At 41.6% G+C, this 12580-nt stretch overlaps 1 protein-coding gene and 1 pseudogene across 10 annotated transcripts in view; one reads left to right on the forward strand and one right to left on the reverse strand.

Moving 5' to 3' along the window:
- Positions 1–12580, forward strand: part of LOC115295645 (zinc finger protein 420-like) — a 91487-nt gene that overhangs the window by 583 nt on the left and 78324 nt on the right. For 9 of the 10 annotated variants that reach the window (XR_003910510.1, XM_029943747.1, XM_029943737.1 and 6 more), the window contains exon 2: positions 9382–9548. The gene's annotated coding sequence lies outside the window, so the exon portion shown is untranslated. Of the gene's footprint in view, positions 1–9381; positions 9549–10003; positions 10130–12580 lie in introns of all 10 variants that reach the window. The other variant, XM_029943739.1, reaches the window with a different exon arrangement.
- LOC115297308 lies at positions 11269–11369 on the reverse strand (annotated as a pseudogene).

A 12580-nucleotide genomic window follows, 5' to 3' on the forward strand; every position in this document is an offset into this window, starting at 1 on the left:
CTCAATCTGGGCAGTACTGACGTTAGGGCAAATATAATATTTTGTTTTGTGTTTACTATTTTACATCCCTTTTCATATAAACGAGGAAAACTGGAAATACCCATTCAGTCAGACTTCATCATGGAGAATGCTGAATTCCCCTGTGATTGGAGAGAGAAATGTGAATATCTACCAAGACCCTTTAGAACCACAGTAGACTAATCACACCTTGTCAGGGATACAGAGCCAATGTAGAGGCTTAATTGTGGGGGACCAACCCACGCACCACATTTGAAAGGTCCCGAGTAGGGGGTTGGTGTCGGCACAATATCTCTAGAAAAGAAGATGGACAAGACGGACAAGACAGACGAGACAGACAACGTGGATGGTGGTTGGTAAAGCCACACTTTATTAAGATAGCCAGGGTCTTATATACCATGGGTGATTACATCATTTCTTTAATGGTTACATAGTTCAAGGTCCTTGAAGACATGCTCTGGAAAAGGTCATTCTTATCAGGACAGTAGTAAGTAACAGGATTAAGTCATTACAAGAGAGGAATCCCCTAATAATAGTCTGGTTTTAAACATAAGATAAGCCTGAAGAATTCTATCAGGAGATATACATTCCTTAAGGCCCTTCATCAGCAAGGGTGAGATGCTCATCCTTTTATAAGCAAATCTTTTGGCAGAGGATTATGTTCACTCCCAACAGCAGACAAAGAACCAGAAAATAAAGTAAGGGAAGGTCACTGACTGTCCTAAGTTGATTCAAAGCCTAAAAGTATATGCCTTTTTGCAAAGCAATGAGAAAATCATAGGATGAACAGAAGCCATATGTGGGGCCTAAGAGGCCAAATATTGTTTGAGGGTATTTTTTGCCTACTGGGCCCCAACCTTTCCCCCTTTTTTAGTTAAAAGAAATAAGATTGACAGTAAATATAGTCATGGACATGCGAATTGTAACCATCATAGAAAGAAAACTGAAATTTCCAATGAGATTTGCAAAATCAATTAATTACAGGCGAGCCTAGGTTCTTGTTCGGCGACTATTGGGTTAACTTTAACAGTAGGTAACATGGCTAGACTATCCTGTACAATTCCTGAGTTATTGGCAAAGAAGTAACATTGTTCCCCTAAAGCCTGGCCTCGCCCTATTTGGTGTAAGGGGCATTTCTTACCCTATAAAGGACATAGGGGAGGAGAGTTTACCCAATTTCCACCAGTCTCCATGGTTAATTTGGTAAGGGTCTTCTTTAGGGTTTCTAATTTCTGGCGCTGCCTGATTTACAAGAGTCAGAATGACAGCCAATTTATTTCCTCATGTTTCAGGATCCTTGGGCGTATAAGTGTGATACGCCTCCATGGTTCTTTCTACATTACTAACCTTAGCCAAATTGGTGGGCCATCTAGTGGCCACTCGAGGGCCCCCCATTAAAGTCTGGTGGTAGAGGCGTAGGCTCTCCTTACCTTTTGCTGTGTTGAAATCCCATGCCTAGATTACAGGCAATTAATACCAACAGAACATCTTATCTATAAGAGGAAAGTTAGCACAATCAGGAACTTTTGCTGTTTCCCCAGCTTTCTGGGGCTACATTTGTCAGTCCAATGGCAAAGAGACAGAACAGTTTATTTTACTGGACCGGTGATTCCTCAGGCTTCTGCCGTGCTAGACCAGCCAGCTTCTGGGGTGTGGCTGGAGCAGGGCTGGAGATTCTCAGAGTCAAGAGTCTTTTTGAGGATCAGTTCAGGCTGATTGACTGGATCTGGATCACCTCACCAGATTGAGGGTTCTTCTGAGTTGGTCCACTTAACTCCAGAGAGAGATCGGAAACTTTAATAAGGGCTGAACTTTTTTGTTTAGTTGCATATCTGTGAAGTCCACCTCTAAGTTTTTGAAAGCGGTATCCCCATCCTTTAAGTATCCCCATAGTAAATCACAGAAGACTGTGCATACATGAAATACTGTAACAAAATTTTTTTTGAAGTTTACCTCAAGTTGTCTAATTTAGGCAAACAGCAAGCATTCAAAGACAATCAGAACTAGAATTTAACATCTATAATAGTGTGTTGTTGAAACATAGTTTTCTCTCTAAAAAACCTCCATTATTAGAAATAGCCAAATCGAGACTAATGCATTGGTGGAACGAGTCCATTCTAAACAACTCTGTCCAAATTATTTACATAAGCTCAGCAAGAATAAAGATTGTTCATGAGGATTTTTTGAAGTCTGCTTTGCTGGGTCCCTTTTTATAAGGAATCTCCAGGTTGAACTTTTAGTAGCCGCTCTGGGCCAGAAGCTGAGCCAAGCCAGCACTTTCCATCAGACAGGCCTGGAATACCTGTAGGGTTGGGCAAACTCCTCTTCCCGAGGCTCCCAACATGTGCTGAGGTTCCTACACCTGCCAGGAAGTGACCTTCTTTACTCACCTGGGGAGGCTGCTGGGAAGTCTGTGAGCAAGGTATCCAGCCAACATTTCCACGAGGCTTTATGGCTCCATGTTCCATAAAGTCAACCTTAGTTCCTTACAGCTGTCAGGTCATCTCTGAGCCTATGCATGACTCTCGAATAGGACATTCCAGTCAAAGCCTTGGTAAAACAACCAGTATTTCCAATGGTGTCCTACTATAAAACGAACAGATTCTTATTGAACTTATGCAAACAATTGTAATGGCCATGAAAAAAGAATACTCAGTTTTTGAATTTCAGACGGATTTAAGTAGAGAGAAAAGTTGAATGTTCCGGACAAGCAAACACTTTTACATTTCTGAATATCACAGATATCTTAAGAGAAAGTTTCCTAACCTGGATAAGCAAATCTTACAGGACCAACAATGTTTCCAACAAGAGTTACAAAACCATAATTTTTATCAGTTCACTTAATCCTATTTTCCTAATTCTTGCTCAGGTTTAATGCCGCTTCTAGCTCTGGAAGTTTCTACTCTAAATTTAGTACTAATTTAAAAGATGTCAAATACTGCATTTGTCCCAAAACTCCTTATTACAACTTCCCTTGAAGAAGAAACATGTTCTATGAAAAAATCTAGAAATTTAGTGACACTTACATTTAGATTACTAAAGGTGTTAAGTAATGATCTCATACCAAAACATTAAGACTTTAGGGACTGCACATATATATGAGCAGTTGTAGCATTTACCCATGTAATAATATAACCTAAGGTTTGCCACTGTACAACAGTGCTTTTTCTAGGACATAATTTCCTGAGTAGTAAGAGTTAAAGTCACATTTTTTGATAAATTATTGGCAGAAGAAGCAGTGTGTACTTTCTTAACCAGTATAACAGTAGAAACAGTAACAGCAGTAATAATGGAAATTAATGCAGTTATCCCTAATATTAAGGTAGCAATAAATCTCTCTGGGCGAGACAGTTTTTTGCAGAGCTTTGATATTCAATTGAGAGCGAAGCGATATTATGTGAGAGAGTTGCCTGTGGCTGATGCTTAAATCAATTATCCCCATTTCTCTGCTCAAGTTCTTGGTGTTTTTTCTTGACGTAGTTTGGGGATGGGTCTGACGATGGTGATGCCGTGGAGGCATATCGGACCAGACGATCTGGTACCCAAAGAGGTGAATCACTTTCCTGTGGGAAGACACAAGCAAAACCTTGACCCACAGTTAGTAAAACATCAGGGCCTTTCCAAGTTCCTGAGAGCATACCTTTCCATTTTATCAGGGGCTTTATGGTCAGTTTGTTTGCCAATGCTTAAGCATTGGGGTTTCCCCAGAATTATCTGGAGTCATGTGATTTAATACAAACATACAATGAGCTACGATCTGATGAGGTGAGGCATATTTAAAATCTGATTTTTGAAGTCTCACTATTGGATTTTTTTAAATTTGATTGCTTGGGGATTGTAAGGAATCCCAGTTGAATGCTGAATGTGAAACTGTTGAGAGATTTTTAAAACTTTTAGATGTATATGCTGGCCCATTATCAGTCTTGATTTTAAAAGGCATTCCTAATACAGAGAAGCATTGAAATAAACATTGTTGAACATCCTTAAAAGCCTCTCCAGTTCGAGCAGATGCGAAAAGCACATGAGAATAAGTATCTACCATGATATGGACAAAGGACAATTTTTTAAAGGAATTAACATGAGTTGCATCCGTCTTCCATAAAGCATTAGGTTTTAAGCCTCTGGGATTAACGCCCACATGTGAGACCCCTGAATTAGTAGGTGGGCAGGAAGGACAGTTCTTAACTATTTGCCGAACCTGTTCTTGAATGACCTTGAATTGTAGCCTCAGAGCTTTAGAGCCTGGATGATGAATTTTGTGACTCTCCTGGGCTTCATGCACAGGATCCATAGTTAAACAAGCGATTTTAGTGTGAAAGTCAGCTAAAGCATTTCCCTCAGAGAGGAGGCCAGGCAACTTAGAATGAGCTCTGATGTGTCCTTATGTAAAAAGGCTCCTGGCATTGTTGTACTTAAACTTGTAATTCTAAAAGTAAACCTGAAATTCCTGTCTTGTAGACAGGCACTGTTGCAGTTTCAATTGCTGGAAAGAGCCCAACCACATACTTAGAGTCTGAAAACAGATTAAACCTTTCTGGAGTTTCTTGAAATAATCTAATAACAGCAACAAGTTCAGCTCTCTGTGCTGAAGTTTCCCTGGTTTGAAAAGGAATAATTTTAGGTTTAGATGAGTTTTTATAAATGATTACAGAAGCCATGCAATTAGAGGACCCATCAGTAAATGCTAAAAGGGCACCCTCTAAAGGCTTAGTTTTTGTTTTTGTGGGACAAATAAAAGAATTTAATTTGCCAAATTGTAAAATAGGATCCTTATGTGTATTAAAGCCAAGATCGCCAGTATACCCAATCATGGCAACCTGAAAATCAGTAAATCCCTGCATTAATTCCTCAGTCTGAAATTTAGAATACAGGACAATTTCTGCTGGCTCCTGAGCAAACTAGTCTCTGCTTCCTTTTTTTTTTTTTTTTTTTTTTTTTTTTTGTGCTACTAAGGATGGGTAATCGGCCAAAATCTTAGGAGTAGCTGATAAACAGAGCCATTCTAATATTCCTTCTTGCCATAGGCAAGTGGTGGGAGAATGTTCAGTTGGCAAAATTATTAAAGACCAAGGTTTATTGTAATTAATCCTTGTAAGTATGGCCCCTCGTAAAGCCTCATTAACTTTAGATAAGGATTCCAAGGTCAAAGGAGTTAACTCTTGTTTGGATTTTGGTTGGGAGTTTCCATGCAAGATCTCAAACAGCAGAATAAGATCTTTATTAGATAGCTTTAAAAGAGGCTGAATCCAATTAACATCTCCCAATAGTTTTTGAAAATCATTTGAAGTACACAAATGGTCTGTCATCAATTGTAAAGGCTGTAAAGTTAGTTTTTCAATTATTCTTCCCAAATAGGAGTAGGGTGGATCAATCTGAATTTTTTCTGGGGCTATTTTCAAGCTATGAACAGATAAAGTTTTGATCAGCTCATTCAAAACGTCATGAAGACTAGCTTTGTCTTGATGTGCTAAAATAATATCATCCATATAATGAATCAAATAGATTTTTGGAATATTTATCTATAATCTCACTCAAAGCCGTATTGACATATTTCTGACACAAAGTAGGAGAATTTTTCATCCCTTGGGGAAGGACTTTCCACTGAAATCTCTGAAAGGGCCTTTTAAATTTGCTAAAGGCAAAATGTTTACATCATCAGGGTGTAAAGGAATAGTAAAAAAATACAATGCTGAATAAAAGGGCCTAATTGGTCACAAGACTTTATCTTTTGAATGCTGGGAAATTTGTTTAAAAACCTTAGGAAATTACAAAGCACATCCTAAATAGAATTACAATTTGTTAAAAATCTGAAAACTATTCACTTAACCAAAGTGGCAGTAAGGGATCTTATTTGCCTTTGGGATCCTTCCGCAAAACCGAACTTTTTTAGCCTCAGAGAAGTTTTAACTAAGCAATCAAAGATCTGATAAAGATAAGACCTAAAGCTTTTGTCTTCTTAACAAAAGAAAAACCCTTCATTTACCTTGTCTTATCAAGAGCAGATCAATCAATCCAGAAAAACTTGTCTTTTGAAAGAGAGAAAAGCAGAATTTCAACCTTATACCAATATACCTTTAAATTCCATTTATCTAATATAAAATTCCTTTTCAATGATATTCTTTCATGAACCTTCTATAACTTTCCTTTGCCTTTAAACTTTGTCCCAAAGCCATTTCTTTCCAAACAACCAATCTCACTTAGGACAAAATTACTTTCTTTTACCCTTAACAAAAATGCACTTTTATTTTTTATAGCTTTTTTACACATCTCCTATTTCCTGCATATAGGGTTGCTTTTCTCATTTTCTATCAGTGTGAACCTTAGTCTCCAAGTGAGAATCTAGTAACCAGAGTTTTGCTTAAATGGTAAATTTATGAATCAATTAAGTGCAGAGCAGATTTAACAGTTTAAATATCCTCAGTTGTTTTGCCACAAATCCAAAACCCAAGCATCTACAGACCTCATCCTATACCAATATACCAATCACTAGTTGTGGCGTGTGCTTTAGTTTTTATCTTGTTAGACAGCCAATGAATTCAATCTCAACTTATTATCAAGTACAACCTTAACCTTTAAAAAAGGGTTCAGAAAAATAAAAGTAATTCAGCCAAAATCTTTACTTTGGTCAAGCGGCGTCTGGATGGCTCAGTTGGTTGAGGCTCCAGCGTTGGCTTAGGTCATGATCTCACAGTTTGTGAGTTCCAGCCCCACATCTGGGTCCCTCTCAGTCTGTCAGCACAGAGCCTGCTTCAGATCCTGTCCCCCTCACTCGTCCCTGCTGTCCGCCCTTTCCCTGCTTGTGCTTTTCCCCCAAATAATTTTTTTATGTTTTATTTAATTTATTAGAGAGAGAGAGAAGGGGAAGGCAGAGAGAGAAAGTGGGCAACACAGAATCTAAAGCAGGGTTCAGGCCCTGAGCTGTAAGCCCAGGGCCTGATGCACTGCTTGAAGTCCCAAACCATGAGATCATAACGTGAGCTGAAGTTGGTGCTTAACCTGTAATGCCCAGAATTCGGGAGTCCCCCAGAAATGAACCACCAGAGTCCAGAGTCAAAGCCAAAAAGCAAGGGTCGTTTATTGCAGGTTCGAACCCGGGCCTTGCTCACTCCAAGCTGGTGGAAAGGAGAGAGCCAGAGAGCCCCGAACAAAGGTGGGGTAGGACTTTTATGACTTTGGGAAGGGAGAGTTACAGGAAATTGTGACATAGGTACAGTGATCCAATTATTATTATACAGTATTATTGACAGCAGGTTTATCCAATTATAACATTTAGAGTGTTAACCAATCACAGAGTAGGCCCAGGACCCAGGACCCTCACTTAGGGTGTAACTAGCCTTAGGCAATAACTGATCTAGGCCTGCCCTTAGGAATGTTAAGGGTATTACAAGGGTGGTCCCTCTTGCCTTGGGCAATGTGTAACCGCCTAATAGTTCTGGAGAGACTGACCTTTAGACCTAGTTTAGAGGGGAAACTTAAAGCCTGTCACGGCGTCTACCAGGTTCAGACTCGTGTTCTTACAAACCCACTAAGACACACAGGCAACCCTCCCCCAAAGTAAAAAAAAAGCAGTCAATGGGAGCTTCAGTAACTTATTAATGTGAAAGAATGCATTTGCTCATAAATGGTTTTGACTTAATTTTTTTTTTTCGTTTCTTTGATGAGCAGAAAAGTTTTCTCTTTAAACAAATATCTAGAACTAGGCATCACTCTTAAGGTGGGCAGTGGATGTGGATGCCAGGTCAGGTGGCCTGGGTTTGGTCTTGGCTCTGACACATTGTGGCTGTGTCACATTGGGCAAATTCCCTATCCCCTCTAAGACTCAAGTTTGTTACCTATAAAAAAAAGCGGTAATAATAGGACCTACAATGACATTCCTGTAAGACGTAAATAAAGTAATGTTATGCCCAGATTCGTGATATTGTCCCCCAAAACCAGAAACCACCTGGGAGTCACGCATGCAAAAGCAAAGGGCTTTATTCTGGGCTTAGGCTCACAGGCTCCTAAACTCCAGCTCACAGACCTTACTGGCTGAGAGCCCTGAACAAAGCGGGGGCTGGGCCTTTATGGGGTCTGGGAAGGGGGAGTTACAGGAAATTGTGACACAGGTAGTGACTCAATCACTATCATACCATATTATTGACAGCAGGTGTAACCATTCACATTGCCTAGAGTATTCGTTACTTTTGGCGGGACCCAATCAAAACATTTAGAGGGTTAACCAATTACAGAGTGGACCCAGGACCCTCACTTAGGGTGTAACTAGCCTTCTAGGCCTGCCCTTAGAAACGTTAAGGGTGATAGCTGGCCTTTCCTGATTGGCTGTTACGAGGGTGGTCCCGCCTGCCTTGGGCAATGTGTGCCCTTTTATTGTCTAACGATACTGAGAAACTGACACTTGGGCCTTCAGGGTTGGAGGGAAACTTGAAACTTGTCATAGAGTCAGTTAGGTTCAGGCCTGCTTCCTTACAGTAATACTTGTAAGAGCACTTTGCTCACTGCCTGACTTGCAGTAACCCTTCCAGAAAAGTTACTAATATTTTTAAATAGGTTTTCCTTTCAGAAAATATTTTCTGTGTGTTCAAATAAGTTGGTCCCTGGGCACCTGGCTGGCTCAGAAGGTTGAGCCTGAACTACAGATTTAGGGGCTGAGAGTTCAAGGTCCACATTGGGTGTGAGATTACTTAGATATAAAATCTTGAAAACAACAACATGGCCCTAAGAACCGAATTATTTCGATGGGACAGAAGCTTGTGGTGTATCATGTCAAATCGTCATAAATTCAGACTTTTCTATGAAGCATCATTATCACAACAAAACACCAGTAAAAAATATTGATGAGGTTTTTCTGAGGGGAGTGGGGGCCGCTGGGGTTTGCAAAGTCTATAGAGCAGACGACCAAGAAAGAATTGTTGAAGACGTCTTTAGGGCAGAAAGGTGATTTTACTGAAGCACTGGTACCAGACCGTGGGCAGGAAGAGCTGCCCGGGGTCCAGGAGGAGCAACTGGTTCTATCTGGTGGGGTTTGGGGGAGGTGAAGTCCGGGGGAGATTTTTGTGAGGTTTTCATGTCCTAAAGAAGACTCACAGGATCCTGGGGCCCAGCTGTTGTCAGGCTAAGGAGGTTTTCCCTCTAGCAAAGAAAGCATTAGCATTAAGAGAGTAAGGAGTTGCTGGAGAAACGTTTTAGTCTGTCCCCCTCAAGCTTCTGTCACGGGGCTGCAGGGTTTAAGGAAACTTTCCAGCTGCCATTTCTCTGCTTTTGTTGCCCCCATGACCTGGGAGGGGTGTGGAGGCTCTGGTCCTACCGGACTCTGATCTCTCTCAGGTAACCTTTTATTCCCCCCTTTCCTTTGTTTTTGGGCAGGTGGGAGTGTCCCAGGAGTGTCACACAGAATCCCTGGGGGCTGCTGGGCCTTGTGGCCTGTCTGCCTGCCTGCTGCTCCCTCACCCAGAATCACAGTCTTGAATCCACGTGGTTCCCGGTGGTCGTGTGGAACGGTGCGGGGACGCATCATAGGCCTGGAGTAACCGGTAGGTTCTTGCCCAGGCTCGTGGGGTCATTCAACAGTAACCTGGAGGAGGGAACCGGTGAATGGATGGGACAAGAGACACAAAGAATGAGAGCAAGACAGGAGGTCTGATCAAGCTCTAACGTTTAATCATGGCGGCTGATTATATATGGGTGCAGGGGGAAGAAGGAATGCAGAAAGGGAAAAATGCCGGGGGAAGTACAAGGTACGCCCGACCTTTAACAGACTTTAATCTCAGTCCCTGAGGCCAACAGTTATCTATGACTTGACTGCTGCTGTGTGACCCAAAAGGTCAGTTACTATGCAGCTGCTGCTTATCTGCTGCAACATTCCACCACAGTTCTTTTAATCACACGATTCATGTGAATTCAATAGCGAGAAATTATTTCATTTATTTCCATGAAGTGGTAAAACGAGTTGGACCAAAATAACATCTGTTTTTGCATCATTTTTTAGAGTCTTTTAACAAGAGGTGTTGAGTTTCAGTGTAAAGCTTCTCAAGGAGAGAGTACGCGGGTAGCGGGTACATACCGACAGCGCTGGGACTTTAGCTCTGTTCCCTTCCAAAGAACGTTGTTGGAAGTAAGTTTCCTTTTGAAAAGTTTTCCTCCATCTGACCTGCTGCACGTTCTTTTCTGAAGTTTCACAAAATCCAGGGATTCTAGCAAACGTCTACTTTCTGCTGTGTAGCTAGAGTAAGGGGATGACGCAGACCTCAGAGTGAATTTGTGGAGGTGGCGTCATTCCATGCGGTCATCAAAGCACCAGAATTTGAGGGGAGATTAACTGCAGCGTTGCCACCACACAGTTAGGTCTTCCACTTCGCAAGATGTGTTTTCGTGTGATGAGGAGGGGAGGCTTGTTCCTTTCTCGGATGGTGGTGCTATTCTGGAGTGGGGAGTGTCCGAAGAGCTAACCTTTTTTTTTCTTTGTCATTAAACTGAAGTATAGGATGTGTAGCCTCCCTGTCCTCTGGTCCATATAACACAACGCACAGTTGTCTTTCTTCCAAACTTCTTCAAAATCATCTCTGGAGATGTCTTCCCTTTAGAACCGTTATCTTTACCATCTCTCTCGTGTATTTGTACCTATCAGGAAGTCGAAATATTTTCTTAGTTCAGCATCTTCAACCTCCTTGTCCTTTTTTTTTCCTTTTCTTTTTTTTTTTTTTTTATGTTTACTTATTTTTGAGAGAGAAAAAGACAGAGTGTGAGCAGGGGAGAGGCAAGAGAGAGAAAGAGCAGACTGAGCTGTCAGCACACAGCCTGCTGTGGGCCTGAACCCACGAAATGTGAGATCGTGACTAGAGCTAAAGTCAGATGTTTAACTGACTGTAGCACTCAGGCATCTCATTTTATTTTTAATATGCATGTTTTCTTTTATAAAAAAAAATCTCAGATTAATAAATGTTTCCATCTTCTCCAAAACTGTGTAAGACCCTGATGTACATAAAATTTCTATTTCCCCCTCCCTCATCTCCTGCTTATTATCATTTAATATTCTTGTTTAGATGACATCTTTTTATGACACCTGTTATTCAGTTCCTCGTGTACTGATGCCTCTATCCCCTCTGTTCACCATCCCTTTCCTTCCTGTCTTAGTGGGAATGTATGGGTGGTAGACTCTGTGCTTGCCTCAAAAACCTTGTTTCATTGTCCCCCTTTTTTACAATTTTTGAGTTCATGAAAATTTTTTTATAGTGATGCATGCAACATAGCACAGAAAATAGGAAATACTTCATGAATGTGCATGTCATCCTTGCACACGGGCCATGCTAATCTTGGAACCCTCACAGTTTCAGTGTCCGTGCTGGGGAAGCCACACTCGCCCTTTCTCTTGGATGCACATTGGGTGAGTTCTGAGTCCCAGGCTGGCAGTTCTGTCCCTCAGCACTTTGATGTCTTATCTCCTTTATCTTCTGGCATCTGTGCTGTGGCCTTGGAAATCATACCGCCTTCCTAGTTGTTCCTCCTGGGATTGAAATACTCTGTCTCTCATCGCTGGTTCTTTGTAAGGTTTACTCTTTGTTCTTGGTGTTGTGCAGTTGTGTTTCCCTGAGTGTGAGAATAGGTTCATTTTACCTGCTCAGAACCTCTGGTACGTGCTGGAAAGGAGCATGTTTGGATTTCATCAGGGACCCTTGTGGGGGCGCCTGACTTTGCTCAGGTCATGATCTCATAGCTTGTGAGGTCGAGCTCCACTTCAGACTCTGTGCTGACAGTGCAGAGACTTCTTAGGATTCTTTCTCTCTCTCCCTCTCTGTGTCTCTGCCCCTCCCCTGTTTGTGTGCATGGTTGCACGCGCTCTCTCTCTCTCCCTCTCTCCCTCTCTTGCTCTCTCTCCCTCCCTCTCAATCTAAATAAATAAATGCTTAAAATAAAAAGAAAGATATATTCTCCATCTCTACTTTGTAATACTTATGGAGACACCTGGGGACTGGATCTCTCATCCGTGCCTTACAATCTGTGTATCTGCCGTGTACAGAGATGCTGTTTCTTCTACGAAGCTGCCTAACCTTCTCCAGCCTGGTCGTACTCACCCTAATGTCTGTGATCTTTAATTGGTGCGGTGGATGTAATGACGAGGAAACCTCTTGTGCTCCTCTTCCACTCTTTCACCAGGATGAGTCTTAGAAAGCTGACAGGTGGGGTGTGGCCCTTTGTCTGCCTGCATTTTCTCCCACTTCTTCCCTGGTCTCCCCTTTAGAGCCACATGGAATCTGCTACTCCCCATTCCACACCGCTGTCATTCCTGCGTTTAAAAACCAACGCTGGTTTGTGTTTCCCTTAATTCTTCTTGATCTCCTAATAGGGAGTCATTTTATACTGTCATTGTACAGCATTACCTGTGTTGCCAGTAAATTCCTGGATAGTCTTCTGTGTTGATTGGCACAGCTTTACTCTAACTTCTTTTACACTATCAGCTTTCATTAGAGAAAGTGAGAGCACAGAATACGGGGCCGAAAAATTGCTATGTTTTCGAATTCTTGGCTTCGCCCCTCGCAGAACATCTTGTGTAGATTTCCTTCCATCT

The sequence above is a fragment of the Suricata suricatta genome, chromosome 7 (genome assembly GCF_006229205.1).
Source record: "Suricata suricatta isolate VVHF042 chromosome 7, meerkat_22Aug2017_6uvM2_HiC, whole genome shotgun sequence".
Taxonomy (NCBI): domain Eukaryota; kingdom Metazoa; phylum Chordata; class Mammalia; order Carnivora; family Herpestidae; genus Suricata; species Suricata suricatta.